The 14,064-nt window shown below is 39.0% G+C and overlaps 1 protein-coding gene across 1 annotated transcript in view; it reads right to left on the bottom strand.

Moving 5' to 3' along the window:
• LOC110016710 (natural killer cells antigen CD94-like) overlaps nucleotides 1-14,064 on the bottom strand; it is a 157,236-nt gene that overhangs the window by 103,163 nt on the left and 40,009 nt on the right. The gene's annotated exons all lie outside the window — the stretch shown is intronic.

Below are 14,064 nucleotides of genomic sequence, written 5' to 3'. Positions count from 1 at the left end.
GAGGGTGAGGGGACATCACTGTGAGTAATCAGGAGATGTCCCCTTAGTGCCCTACTCGCCAATTTTAACTGCACCCCCCTTAGTACACACACCCCTCCCCCTTCAATATATACATTCAAACATAAACACACACACATGCACACAAACACCCTCTCAAGCACCCATACACGCACACACATTTGACAAGGAAGGTGGGACCTGGGTCCATCTGTCCCCTACCCCTTCCCTGGTGGGGGGTGTGGGCCCCTTGGCGATGGCGGCCGTGTCCCTTGGGTGCCGGCTCCCTGGGCCCGGCGGTGCTCTCTCTGCGCGGTGGGGGGGTTCATATTACACCTGAGCCGGGGGTGTTCGTGTCCCTGGGGGGTGGGTCCTGGTCCTTGCCCCTGGGCGCTGGGCCCCGCCAAACTTCCAACATGGCCGAGCCTGGTCGGGCCATATTTATAACACCCCTTGTGGGCCGCCCTTTTTTCCCCGGGGTTCCCCCCTCCTGGGCAGGGGCGGCGGGCCCCTGCCTTGCTCCTACCTGGACCAACCGTGGGCCGGGTGGGTGGCTGCCTGGAGTGCGGAGCGGGTCTCCCTTGGGGGGTCCTGGCTCGTACCTGGGGTCGGGGCGGGGGGATGCCCGGAACTCCTGGGTGGTGGTGGGGTGCTCGTCTGGGGCTGTGGGCGTCCCTCTCCGGTGGGGCCCTGCGTTGGGCTCTTCCGGCGCAGCGGGGGGCTGCTTTCCTGGCTGGGCTGGGGCGGCGCTCTCTTTCCCTCTGCGCCTCCCTGCTCTCTGGCTCTGGGGGCCTCGCGGCGGTCCTGCTGGCCCTGGCCTGGGTGGCGGTCTTGGTCGCCCGGGGGGCGGTTGTTCCCTGCCTGTTCCCGTGTGGCGTTGGGGGAATTCCGGCTGCCGCTGCTGCTGCGGCGGGGGTATGGGTGTGGGGGTGGCTGGGCGCTCCTCCTCCTTCTTTTCACATTCCACCATCCATTTTAGAAGAACATAAACACTCACCTGAGCACAGGTGTTAGCTCACCTTTGACCTTTGCACTAATAGTTTGCATGATTGAATGAATGAAAGATTTCACACTAGTTGGTTTAAAGGCATAGGTATGCGTTCGTGAACACTATCTGTTTTGTGTGCATGTTGACATGTGGACATTTTTGCGGCTAGCAGGTGTGTTGATAATATTTGAGTGTGTGTGAACAGGCCCCGCCCTTTTTGTACTACATTTGAACCGTACCGTAACGATAAACAACCAGTAAGCCTGTCTGCTCTATGCTGCTTCATGGTCTTACCCCCTTTCCCCTCCGATTATCACCCTCCTACCCCCCCTCTCTCTAACGTCCCTCTCTCTTCTTCCCCTCTTTCCTTTTCCGTCCGGTCCAACACCAAAGATTTTCAAACATGATTGAAATTAATAAAGTTTGGCCTCAATTACAAAAGGGGTTTATTCAGACATACCTTTGGTTTGTCTGAAGATGAATAACCCCTCTTGTTAAAATAAAATATGTCCAACACAAGAGGCCCTCAGCTCTCATCTGTTTGCCTAGCTGTTGGACAGGACAAGTTGAAAAAAAAAAAAAAAAAAAAAAATATTCAAAGTGAAACTTTTGGATAGCAAGGTTCGTCGCTATATAGCTTTTCACAACTGTTTTTTACTAAAGTAGGTGCGGAGCGAAGCAAAAACAGACCGACTAGGCCGCCATCTTGGAACCACTGGTCTGGACAAAGTACGATACCACCAAAGACAAAAATATTATGACGTCTGTTGTAAATAAACAGAGCTCCGTTATAGAGCGACATTGTCTTCTAAACGTGCTTTTATCATTGTTATGATTATTATTGAATGCATGTTTGCTTATATTTTTATAATCCCTGCGCCCAGTGCTTTATTATTGGCAGATCGGACCTGGAAGCACAACATTTAGCCGTGCTAACAACATTTCAGCCATAATGGCTGAACTTAAACTGGAATAACAAGCGGATAGTGGCAAAATCTTTTTATAAAAATTACAAAGAATATTGTCAGACACAATTTATGAAGGAAAATAACTTTAGGTTACAAAAGGGAACGTGAAATTAAAATATGTAGAGCCCGAGCAGATCTCCACTCTACGTAGTTTGTCCAAGTGGGGCTACCGTAGTGTCACGTTTCCTTCAGTCAATAGGACCCCGAACGGTAGTTCCAGGCCGAACGGTTATTGTACCTACACCGGTTTGTTTTGTCTGTTTGTTTAGTCCATCATTGAATGTCATTTATACGAGCACTGCTATTTATGAAATATATTTATTGCTGTATTTTCAATGAATTCCCGTAATTATGAAGTTACATTTTTAACAAATTGTTTAAATTGAATTAATTATGGAATCATGAATTTAACTGTTGATTAATGTTATATATTTATTGTTGTATTTATTGTGGTAAATTGATAAAATATTATGTCTTGTTTAGGTTTTTCACCATACATACATACATAACCAGCACCTCACCATTACTGTTGAAACCTCTTAAGAAATTGAATAAAAACAGAACAAACGGAAAAGTGTGTGGATGGTGTGTGAAGTCCTGGGGGGATTCCAGGAAGCATGTTTAAACTACCCTGGCTTTAAGCCTGAACTCTGGCTGAAATCCGCCTGAACTTGCTTACTCTGGGTATGTCGGTTCCAAAAGACCGAATATGAGTTAGCGTAATTATGCTCGACTTAGTAACCCTGGGTTAACGCACGTGCACAGAAGGTACATAAAGACATTCTCAATAGATCGCCGATTTCCGGAGTCACCATGGAAACGCGTGGAGAACCAAAGAGCGCAATACTTTAGTGAGACGGAGTCTGAGATTTTAATGACGGCGTAGGAAGATTATACGTCCATCAAAAAAGTAACACGGCTGCATCCGCAAAAAGAGTTTCTGCTTGTAGTAGAACAGACAAAGTAAACGCACGAGTTTCTGATCTTATTTCCATTTTCCTTGTGACGCATATAACTTATCCAATTTTGCCACCTTAAATGAAATACTTCTTTTGGTAACAAATAATTGAGTTAAATTTAATCAACCTAATTTCTTACGTCTATAAAACTCAATAATTTTTTATACAACTCAAGTTTATGTATTTATCTAACTAAATGTCATATTATTATTCAAATAATATTTTTTCCATCTTAAATAATTATATTTCTTGATCTCTCATATGTCTAAGTATGAGCCGGCAGATATGCTCATTTTTATAACAATAAAAAGGACGGGAATGAAATGCGCATTGCGTACAAATTCATTAAAGGATTTTCCATCATTGTCATTAAAGAAGAACTTGGTAGGGAAGCTATATAAACTCATCATCCTCTCCTTCACTCTAACTCATGGTGCAGAGACGTAAGCACAGTAGCAGAAAATAACTCAGCAAAACACAGTAAAACAGCTAAACAACTAAACACATTTGGTCAAAAACCCACACTTAAACCAAAAACCGTCCAGACAGGCAAAGGAAATGGTATCCCACAATCCCTTGCGGTGCCGCCCTAACAGCAGCACCAAAGATTTGAATTAATTTGAATGAAAGTAAAATAACTGTCTGATAACTACGTGTTATTTTTAAACTGACTTAACAAACAAATGATTTATCTTAACTGAAGCAAATAACCATATGTGGTCTTATCACCCTCTCACGGTGGAAAAAGTATTATCTGAGCTTCTTCATCCCCTAAATCATTTTCAAATGGACACGCCATGCTGCTTCACCTCTCTGTAAACAAACTAACCTTCAACTAAACCTGCTCCCGACCAGGTTATGTTCAGAGCATGAGTTGCTATGGCAACTTGACCTACCCTGAAACATACCTCCATTTCTGGAACCGAAAGCTGAGGTTATCAACTTCCTTAGCCTCAAACTTACCGTGGGAGCTAGCATAACCTGCTTCCTGGAATACCCCCCTGCTCGTAAAACTCTGTGGATGCTTTCCCCTTTCAAGTGGGACATAAAAACTTTACCCCCCTACCCTTCCATAATCACCCTTCCATCCCTCTCCCCTCTCTAACATCCCTCTCTCTTCTTCCCTCCTTTTCTTTTCTGTCCGGTCCAACATAAAACAATTATGATTATTATAAATAAAGTTTGGGATAAATTACAAAAGGGATTTATTCAAATATACATCTGGTATGTCTGAAGATTCATAACCCCTGTTGTAACAGTGATATATTGACAGCATAACATGGATTAAATCAAATACTTGTTACTTCCACCTCCAGGCAAAAAGCCAACAATGGCAGTATGAGCCTTAATCAAGACAATACAAGTATACACCATTTACCAACTACTAATTGATAAACATATTCATATGCGAACAATAAATTTGAAATACAAATTTTAAGAAAAAAAAGCTAAAAAAAAAGTTGATGGAAAACCTGCAAAAACTGACAACTCAGTCAAAACACAAATCTACCTAAAACAGTGACAATGAGCATGTTTTTTTCTAAAACTCTGAAACCATTTCAAAATACACCATAGATGTCAAATATATTGTTAATACTAATTAACTTTGAAACAGATCTGTTAAATGCATGCCTGATAGTTATTTTTTGTTTTTCTTAAAATAGAGAGAAGATATCTGGACCAAAAAACAAAACATTTTTTTTTTCTGTTAAAATTCTAAAAGTATAAATGTGGATGAATTGATCAAATCAGGAGACTTACTTTTTGGAGCTGGAGCTCCATCTTTGAAAACCACAGAGGAGTATTGGATCTCCTCCTCCATCCTTCAACATCAAATTCTACTGTGCATCAAAGCAGAACGAGCTTAAATGGAGCCAGGGCTCATTTTAAATGTAAAGAAGATCAGCATATCTCTGAATAAACAACTTCTTCTTCCCCTATAACAGTTCCTATCAGCTTTAGACAGTATTGCAGTAGATCTCATTATAGTTTAAAGATGTGGTTTCCAACAACATTTTTGTCATCTTTTTAAGGAAGTAACGTTCTTTTCAATTTGCAAATTATTTAGCAGAATATTAAATTTGATGCTTTGGCTATTAGATTGCAGAAGAGAGGTTCTGACCTGTTTACCGGTAGTTTGTTCCTGAAAATCTGAACAAAGACAAAAGGAATTAACAGTTTTTTCATTTATCATATGTTGTGCTGAGGTCAACCACTGCAGACAGAAGTGTGTTTTAAGATTTTATTTCAATACTATTGTCTCATAGTGTTGAGTCAAGACTATTCTAGTTTCCTTTTGGGCTGGAAACACTTGTAGATTTTGTTTTTACTCTCTTTCAGTGCCTTCAGGAATTTGGTACCATAACTAATAATTAGTATTCATCAACTCCGAAAACCATTTGATTATTTATGTTAAGTTTATGTCATAAAAATGTTTTAATCAAAATTTTTGTAATGTGCTGTGAATGTTCGCTTTGCATTTTAAAAGCCTGTCACACGGTTGTCTGAAATTGATTCATCTGGTGAGTTATAACTGCTATAATTTATGTAAGCAGCCACAGTATGCTTTACTACGACGGAGTATTAGGGCCACCAAAAAAAAAAAAAAAATTAGAGCCACCAAAAAAAAAAAAAAGTAAAATTACGAGATTTTATCTCGTAAATTTAGGAGATAAAAATTCGTAAATTTAGGAGAAAAAAAGTCGTAATTTTAGGATATTACAGTGGAAGTTAGCATGCAGAGCAGCAGGTGAACGCCGTGCAGCAGCAGAGCAGACCGACTAAACTTTGTTGAACAGGTGAGCTGAATGTTTATTGATAACGTTCCAAATGTCTGGAAGGTCATTTGTTTGATTTACGATTCATTAAAGTTTTATTTATTGATGGTTGGTTTGCAGGATCTCTGCAGCCCGATGAAGCCATCGTCGGTGTCCCTGCAGCTGTTTGCTTGAATCCTTTCTCCACCAAAGACAAGACTCTACGTTTGTGTGACGCTTCCGTCACACAAAAGGAGGAGCACTTTTTTGGCATTTTCAACGTTCCAAAGCTAATATAAAACACTATTTTCATTCCTCTTTATTGTTTTATGCTGAAACGGGACATTTCATCTGCAGGAGGGGGCGTTTGTAACACTGTTTACTTCCGCATTGGTGTTGGGATGACAGGTTCATGACGTAATGAGACAAATGAACTTCAGAAAATGTGAATGAAAAGGAGAATACAGGCTGCAGCGATCCTCTACACCCAAACGTGTCTCTGAGCTCCTTATTTTACATATTAAACTCCGCTTTACTGAACCCTGGAAAGACTGCTACACGGAAAATAATCTGATTTTGAGTCACCAAAAGGTTCAAAATCTCTTTGTTTTAAACCTATAATAATCCGGAAATGAAGCTTCACAAAAGGCTCCACATACTTCATCTTCAAGCTAGGTTCCGATAAACGGACAACTTCAGTGTTTTTTCCTTAATCTACGACTTTTTTCTCGTAAATTTATGAGATTTTAAGTCGTAAATTTATGAGATAAAAAGTCGTAAATTTACGAGTTTTTATCTCCTAAATTTACGAGATAAAATCTCGTAATTTTACTTTTTTTTTTTTTTTGGTGGCTCTAATTTTTTTTTTTTGGTGGCCCTAATACTCCGTCGTACTTTACCACAAAAGCGCTGTGATTATATTTTTTAGCCACATCACTAAGCTCTATTTCCAGTTGCATTTTTTTGCCTTAGTGATGAACCATATGTCAATAAAGTGAAGTAAACTTTATTTATAAAGCGCTTTTAAAAACAGCAGAAGCTGACCAAAGTGCTTAACAATGAAAGATAAAAACAAACAACAAACTAAAATAAACAACATAATACAAAAGTATTAAAAATCAATAAAATTAAAAAGTGAGTTTTTAATTTGAATTTAAAATCATTCAATAAACGGGCCTGGCTAACCTGCATAGGCAGTGCATTCCACAAGCTGGGGCCAGCAACAGCAAATGCTCCATCCCCTCTGAGTTTCTGCCATGTCCTTGGAACATCCGGGAGCAGCTGGTCAGCTGATCTTAGTAAAAATAATAATAAACTCTAATTATGAAGCACTTTTTGAAATCCAGATTACAAAGTGCTGTACAATTAACATAAGACAAAATATCAGGATTAAAAACAATATACAGTACGACAAAATAAAATCCAGCACACACACAAAACAGTGATAGCGGTTAAAATCAATCAAATCCATAAAATCACAAGTTTAAATTTAAGAACCAGTAAAATCATTAAAAGCATGCCTATGGAGCAGTGTTTTTCAACCAGTGTGCTGTGGGAGATGGTCAGGTGTGCCGTGGGAAATTGCCCTGATTGACTGATCTAAAAACATTTACGATCTCCAGGATATCAGTTCTGTGTTCAATTCAATTCAATTCAATTTTATTTGTATAGCCCAAAATCACAACAACAGTCGTCTCGATGGGCTTCGAAGTAAAACATGAACTCAAAAGGATCACGAATACAAAGAGTTCAATAGGAATATAGTAAAATGAACAAACAAAGTGACTAAGCTATACTAAACTCCAGCAGACGAGCTTCATCCAGTCGTGATTGTGGGGACAGTCAAAGGCACGAGTCGAGCCGGAGACAGGAACCACAGCCAGGTGTAGGAGCAGGAGCAGAGACGAGGTACTCGGTCAGGTACAGAGCAGAGACGAGCCAGAGATGAGCCAGAGGCAGGATCCACAGCCAGGTGTAGGAGCAGGAGCAAAGGCGAGGTAAACGGTCAGGAACTGGAGCACGGATGAGCCAACAGGAGTCTGGAAGCACTCCCACTCCCCAGGAGGGGAGAGGAAAACAGGGACAATACATGAATCGCACTGTACCAAACAGAGGTATGGAGAACTAAATGATAAATTATGATCAAGAATAGAGGAGAGGAAGGGTAGAAGTAGAAAAGAAAAGAGGACCGAACCCCAGAGCACCATAGTTACCCCAGCTACAACTTCTAGCAGCCTTTTAAAAGAAATAGTTATTAAGTTTAATTTAAACAAATTAACATTAAGTTAAATAGTCTCTGACTAACTAGTCTGACAATAAGCCTGTCCAAAGAGGAATGTTTTCAGTCTAACTTTGAATGTAGAAACTGAATCGGCCTCTCTTAGGCCGCCTTTACACTGCATTGTTCAAGTGACCCAATTCCGATTTTTTTCCTCTCACGTGGCACAGATCGGATATGATCGGTGAATGTGTAAGCAGGACAAAAGCGCATGGATTCCGTTTTTCTCAGATCTCGTATGTGGAAATAAATCGGAAACGAATCGGATGTGGGTGTGTGGGTGTGTGTGTGTGTGTGTGTGTGTGTGTGTGTGTGTAAGGAGAGAGCCCCCCTCTCTCCTGTGAGCGCGGAGCGGGGGACTGTCGGAGAACCGTAAATTAAAAATAAGATGTCTCCCCCAAAAGTTTTGGAGTCTTTGGGTGAGGCTGAGGGTTCAGAACAGAAAAGAGAACCCAGAGGAAATCTCCCGTGCGTTTCTGACCATGTTCGGAAAAGAGAAGTCATCGCGCAGGAAAGGTTCAACACTTGGATCAAACTGTTCGGACAGCACGCCTGCAAACACTTCCTCATTCAAAACTCAGAGAGAGCACATAAGACGGCCGACCAGCCCTCATTTTTACTCCCCCATGCATCCCCTCAGGAGCGCCCAAGGCAACGCCTCCTTCCGTCGCCGCCTTGCCTCCATGACAACCGCAGTCACAAAAGTCTGAAAAAGGTCCGCGGAATGCGGAAATACTGCTACGTAGTCCTCAGAATGTCTACGTTTGATAGTTTCAGCATTGTATAGTGTAAATGCAAAAATCAGATACGGGTCACTTTTAAAAGATGATGTAAGCGGGTCGTCAAACAAATCGGATATAGTCAGAAAATCGGATATGGGTATCAAGACCTGCAGTGTAAAGGCGGCCTTACATGAGCTGGGAGTTTATTCCAGAAGACAGAGCCTTGGTGGCTAAACGCTCTACCTCCAACCGTACTTTTACTAATTCTAGGAACCACAAGCAGTCCTGCATTTTGCGAGCGAAGTGTTCTCATTGGATGGTAAGGGACTATGAGGTCCTTAATATAGGACGGGGCCATTCCATGTAAGGCCTTATAGGTTAACAGGAGGATCTTGAACTTGATTCTGGAATCAACTGGGAGCCAATGGAGCGAAACTAACACAGGAGTGATGTGATCTCTTCTGCTGGTTCCAGCTAACAATCTAGCAGCTGCGTTCTGAACAAGCTGGAGACTTCTTAAGGAACTCTTAGGACACGCTGCTAACAAGGAGTTACAGTAATCCAGCCTCGACGTAACAAATGCATGGATGAGTTTTTCAGCATCACTCTTAGAAAGTATATTTCTGATCTTAGCAATATTGCGCAGGTGAAAAAAGGCAGTTCTACACGCCTGAGATATGTGAGCCTTAAATGATAAATCCTGGTCAAATAAAACCCCAAGGTTTCTAACTGGAATTGGGGGCTATACTTATGCCATCCAGGGAGACTATCTGAGCAGACAGAGTATCTCTGAGGTTTTTAGGACCAAGTATAATGACCTCAGTTTTTTCTGGGTTCAAGAGGAGGTAATTAATTGTTATCCAGGTCTTGATGTCACTGATGTAGGCGTTCAGTTTGTTCATCCAAACAGGCCCTGTTAAAACACTGAGTCATTAGGAATATGAAAGATCATAAAATTATTTTTTTTTTGTGTTTATTTGATTCTATTAAAGACATTTTGATAAGAATGACGGTACTGCAATTTAGCCGCAGCTTCCGCGCTGTTTTCAGAAAAGTCCCACCCCTTGAACTGTCTCCACCAATCATTCTTGGAGGCTTAATCATACAACATCAGTCTGACCAATCAGAAGTGGTTAAAGTCTTCACTTCCTTGTTCCGATTTTGCTCATAAAATATCTCAGTTCCAACAAAAATACCAGCTAAAGCTCGTCTTTAGCGGTGTAGCTTTCCACAGAATCCGGTATCAGACCGTGGAACAAGTGAACAAAACAATGAAGCTCAGAGAAGTCTGTCTGGCATCTGCAGCGGTTTCTCACTACATCTCCCATGATGCATAGGCTTAAAGTGACAGCGTCTGTCTTTTATGTTTTTCAAACTTTATTGAATGCAACAATCTAATACAGAACAGTGCAAGACAGCAACAGGAAAGGATCAAACCAGGGGGTTATTATTACATTTTACACACAGACATTGAAACTGACCAACAGATCGAATGTTTTAATGGCTTCCTCATTGTCAGAGTTTCTTATTGTGTTCATGTATTGTTTGAACTCATTGATAAAGATAGAAAAATGATGAATGTGATTTGTAACTTTGGATTTATTTCCATTTGCAAAAAAAACAAAAAGAGATCAATGATGTATAATTGTTCTTTTTTATGATATAGACAGTGGGTGAGGCCAAACATAAAATGTTCTAAGTAAAGGCGGAAGGAAGTCTGAGTCTATGTGGGCGGAAATGACAAACTTTAGACCAGAGAGTAAAGGGACATGACCAAAATAAATGTACAGCATCTTCAGGGTCGTCTTGACAAAAACAGAAGGTTACATCAGTGTCCTCTTTGGACCTTTGCAGATACAGTTTTGATGGGTAGAATTTATGGATTACTTTAAAGGAAATTTCTCTCACTTTATTGGTTGAAAAATATTTTGCTGGTAGATTCCAGATCTTTTTCCATTCTAAATGGTAAACTAAATTATTCCAATAAGGAACTACATAGGGAATGGAAACAACATCCTTCTGAAAGAGTGAGCGTATACAGCGATTTGTGTTACGTGAAGAAAAACAAATTTGGCCTATTTCTATGTTAGTTGGGTCAATTGGTAATAAAGTTGGACTCTGCAATGATGATCTCTTTTGAATTACATAGTAAGACACTTGAGAATTTCTTTTAAAAGAATGTTAAACTCAATTTTAGATATTTTGATGCTATATTTGAGGCAGAATTCTTCATGTCACATCAAAGATCTGATGAACCAGAAGGATGTTTTAAGTAAACCAAGATGGATAAAATAAAGATTCATGTATATATGTAATGTTTCCGTTATTCCATCTGTGTGGAGAAAAAAACGTGTTTTTAAATGAGTGACCAGCAATGTAACATTCGTTTATGGTAGTAGGAATGTTTTAGTGGGATATTTTGCATTGACAGCGTCTCAGCGTAAAACGAGTCTTCCCTGTTAAACGTCTTAAAAACCACAACAAACACACATTAAACTGTTTTTAATTCTTCTTGATGAAATCAGAGGTCAACAGTTTAGTTCTCCTTCAAGGTTTGTGTTTATTAAAAACCAAACATCCCAGAGTTTGGTCCAAGTCATGTTTCTAATTGAAACACTTTTCTAATAAGGTCTGGATTATTTCACACGTTAAATTTAAGAGGAAGTAATAGCAACACTTAAGAAGCAGGATTAAGGTGGAGTGGCCAACAGTCACAATTCAACTAAAACAGTTAAATCATCTAAAAAGAAATAAAACATTTTTGTTACAGTTTTCAATCTTTAAGACAATATGAAAACTAATAAAACTTCAACTCAGTAGTGGTTTTAGGCACGGGCAATACGGGCGCAAATTTCAATGGAGGGCAGCGTGCTTGGAAGAAAAGAAAAATTGCGCCACTATCGGTTTTCTATTACCTATTATTTCACAGACTTTGGAATGGCCTAAAACCAGCGAATTGGCGCCCCCGCCAATCCGCGCGCTCCTGTCTTAGCTAAGGAAAGGGGAGGCATAATGAGCGCAGGCTGCGAGGAACGCAGCCTCAATAACGCAACACCTGGATCATGGCGTGCTGTTGCATCACTCAGCTGATGTTAATAATGTTATTATTTACCAACTATTGTAGATATTTTTATGACGTGTCTTTTCTGGGGTTTAGTTGGTGTCAATATTTGACATAACGACAGCAGGTAATGCAGGAAAACAGCTGCACTTTATGAGATCAGAAATAAACAATAATTTGTTTATTAATGTTTTAAGGATTTTTACTGTTTGTGCTGCACAAAATTAGAAAAATGTCAAATATTTTTGGAGTAATCCCAGTGATGAGTTCTATGATTTAGTTTTGAATGTTTTATAAGACATAAAAATTATATTCACAATGACAGGTTTTTAAAAAAATCAAATCCCTCAGATCCTTTTCACAAAGACACACACAGGACGTCACACACCAAGAAATGAACTCATTGATAAAAGTGATGCCAGGAGTCCAGCTAAAAAAAAATAACAAAAGGAGCAAAGAAAATGGAATGATTTCATTTGTTTCTTATTGTTAAAATTTCCAGGCTTTGTTTGTTTTGTTCTGCAGCATCTTCATGTTTGTATAATTTTGACAGAATATATTTTATGGAGAGCAAAATATATATTATTTAAGGTATAACTTGATTTGTTCTAGATTTATGTTCCTGTTTGTTTTTATTCATATGTATGTTCAGAAAGTTCAGTATTAAAGGTTTATAAGGTTATAAAGTTTAGCTTTAGTGTGTTCAATAACATTAAACCTGTTCGACCCGAAACCTAAAGCGTGTTTTTAATTTAGGCCCCCTGTTAAACTGAGTTTGACACCCCTGTAGTACGAGTTATAAAATTCATTTATTTTGTGTAAAATGTTAAATAAAGATAGAGACAAAAGGATGTCGTCAAATTGGTATGTGTGCGGGGGGGGGGGGGGGGGGGTAAGTTAGTGTAGAACCGCCACTGCTTCAACATGTTCACTTTTTGTGGAGCTACAGAAAACATCAATGTAATGTTAATCTTTTTTATCAAACATAATGTGATCATATACCGTATTTTCCGTGCCCTTTTTTTCATAGTTTGGCAAGGGGGCGACTTATACTCCGCAGCGACTTATATTAGAAATAAATTGAAATAAATACATTGTTAACCCTCCTGTTATGTTCATTTGTGAGGAACATAGATGATGTGCCTGGGTCAATTTGATGTATGAGGTATGTTAAGTGTTAAGAGTATATTAAGTGACTCAGAGAATCAGCAAACTTTTTTTTACAGTAAGACCTTGAAGGCTAACAACATAATATTCTATTTTCCAATGATTTCATAGATTCAGAAATGCAATAAAAATGACAACTGTTTCTACAAATACAGGATGAAAATAAAGTATTATTTGGCCAATGATGCTTCATGAAATAAATAAATAAATAAATAAATATGAGAAAGAATTACTGTGAAATTATGAGATAAACAGTCTGCTATGATTGTGTCATATGAGGTTTTGCAAGTTATTAGTTCTTGCTCTCAGATTTTGTCAAATACATTTCCGGTCAAAATTCGACTTATAGTCCAGTGCGACTTATCTGTGTTTTTTCTACTTTATAATGCATTTTTGGGCTGGTGCGACTTATACTCCGCAGCGACTTATAGTCCGGAAAATACGGTAATTTTTAAAAAAATTACAGTTGCCTTTGCACTGACATTTTAATAGATATAAAAAAATAAATCCCCATTTAGAAAGAATATATTTTTTTTTGTGAGGTTACATAAAATTGCATGTAAATAAACTGAAGGGAGACAGCGTCATGTAGCAGTCTGCATCACCAATAGACATTCAAATCATTTCCATTCATATCCACGTGCCTCACATGTTAGATTCAAATTCAAATTAATTTATTTCTAAAGCACCTTTCATGTTAAGAAAACAGCTCAATGTGCTGTACATAAAAACAAACAAGGATGCAAAAACACCAATGCTAAAAATAAATAAATACAATACAAGTAAAAGAGAAATGATTAAAGAAGAAAAAACCTTAAGAGGAGAGAACCAAGAAGGTGCCGTCCGCTCTGTCCTCCTGTTGGCCTGGGTGTCAGCATAGACACAAATACCTCAGCTAAGGGTGAGAAAACACGCATAAACCGTCTAAAATATAAAAGTGATAAAAAGAAAAGTTTGTTATAAAAACAGCTAAAATCTAAAAAATGTAAACAAGTTAATGTATAAAAAGCCTAAAACACCTGAAATATAAAAAGAATAAGTTAAGATTGTAAAACAAAGAATAAACAAATTAATAGATAAATTAAAAAAAAAAGTTTTCGCCCAATTGACACATCAGTCACAAAACTGATGTGCTCACATCAGATATTACTCACAACAATGAATATTC

Source organism: Oryzias latipes, chromosome 16, assembly GCF_002234675.1.
Source record: "Oryzias latipes chromosome 16, ASM223467v1".
NCBI classification, from domain to species: domain Eukaryota; kingdom Metazoa; phylum Chordata; class Actinopteri; order Beloniformes; family Adrianichthyidae; genus Oryzias; species Oryzias latipes.
The sequence above is the reverse complement of the archived record's forward strand: the minus strand, read 5'-3'. Positions and strand labels throughout refer to the sequence as shown.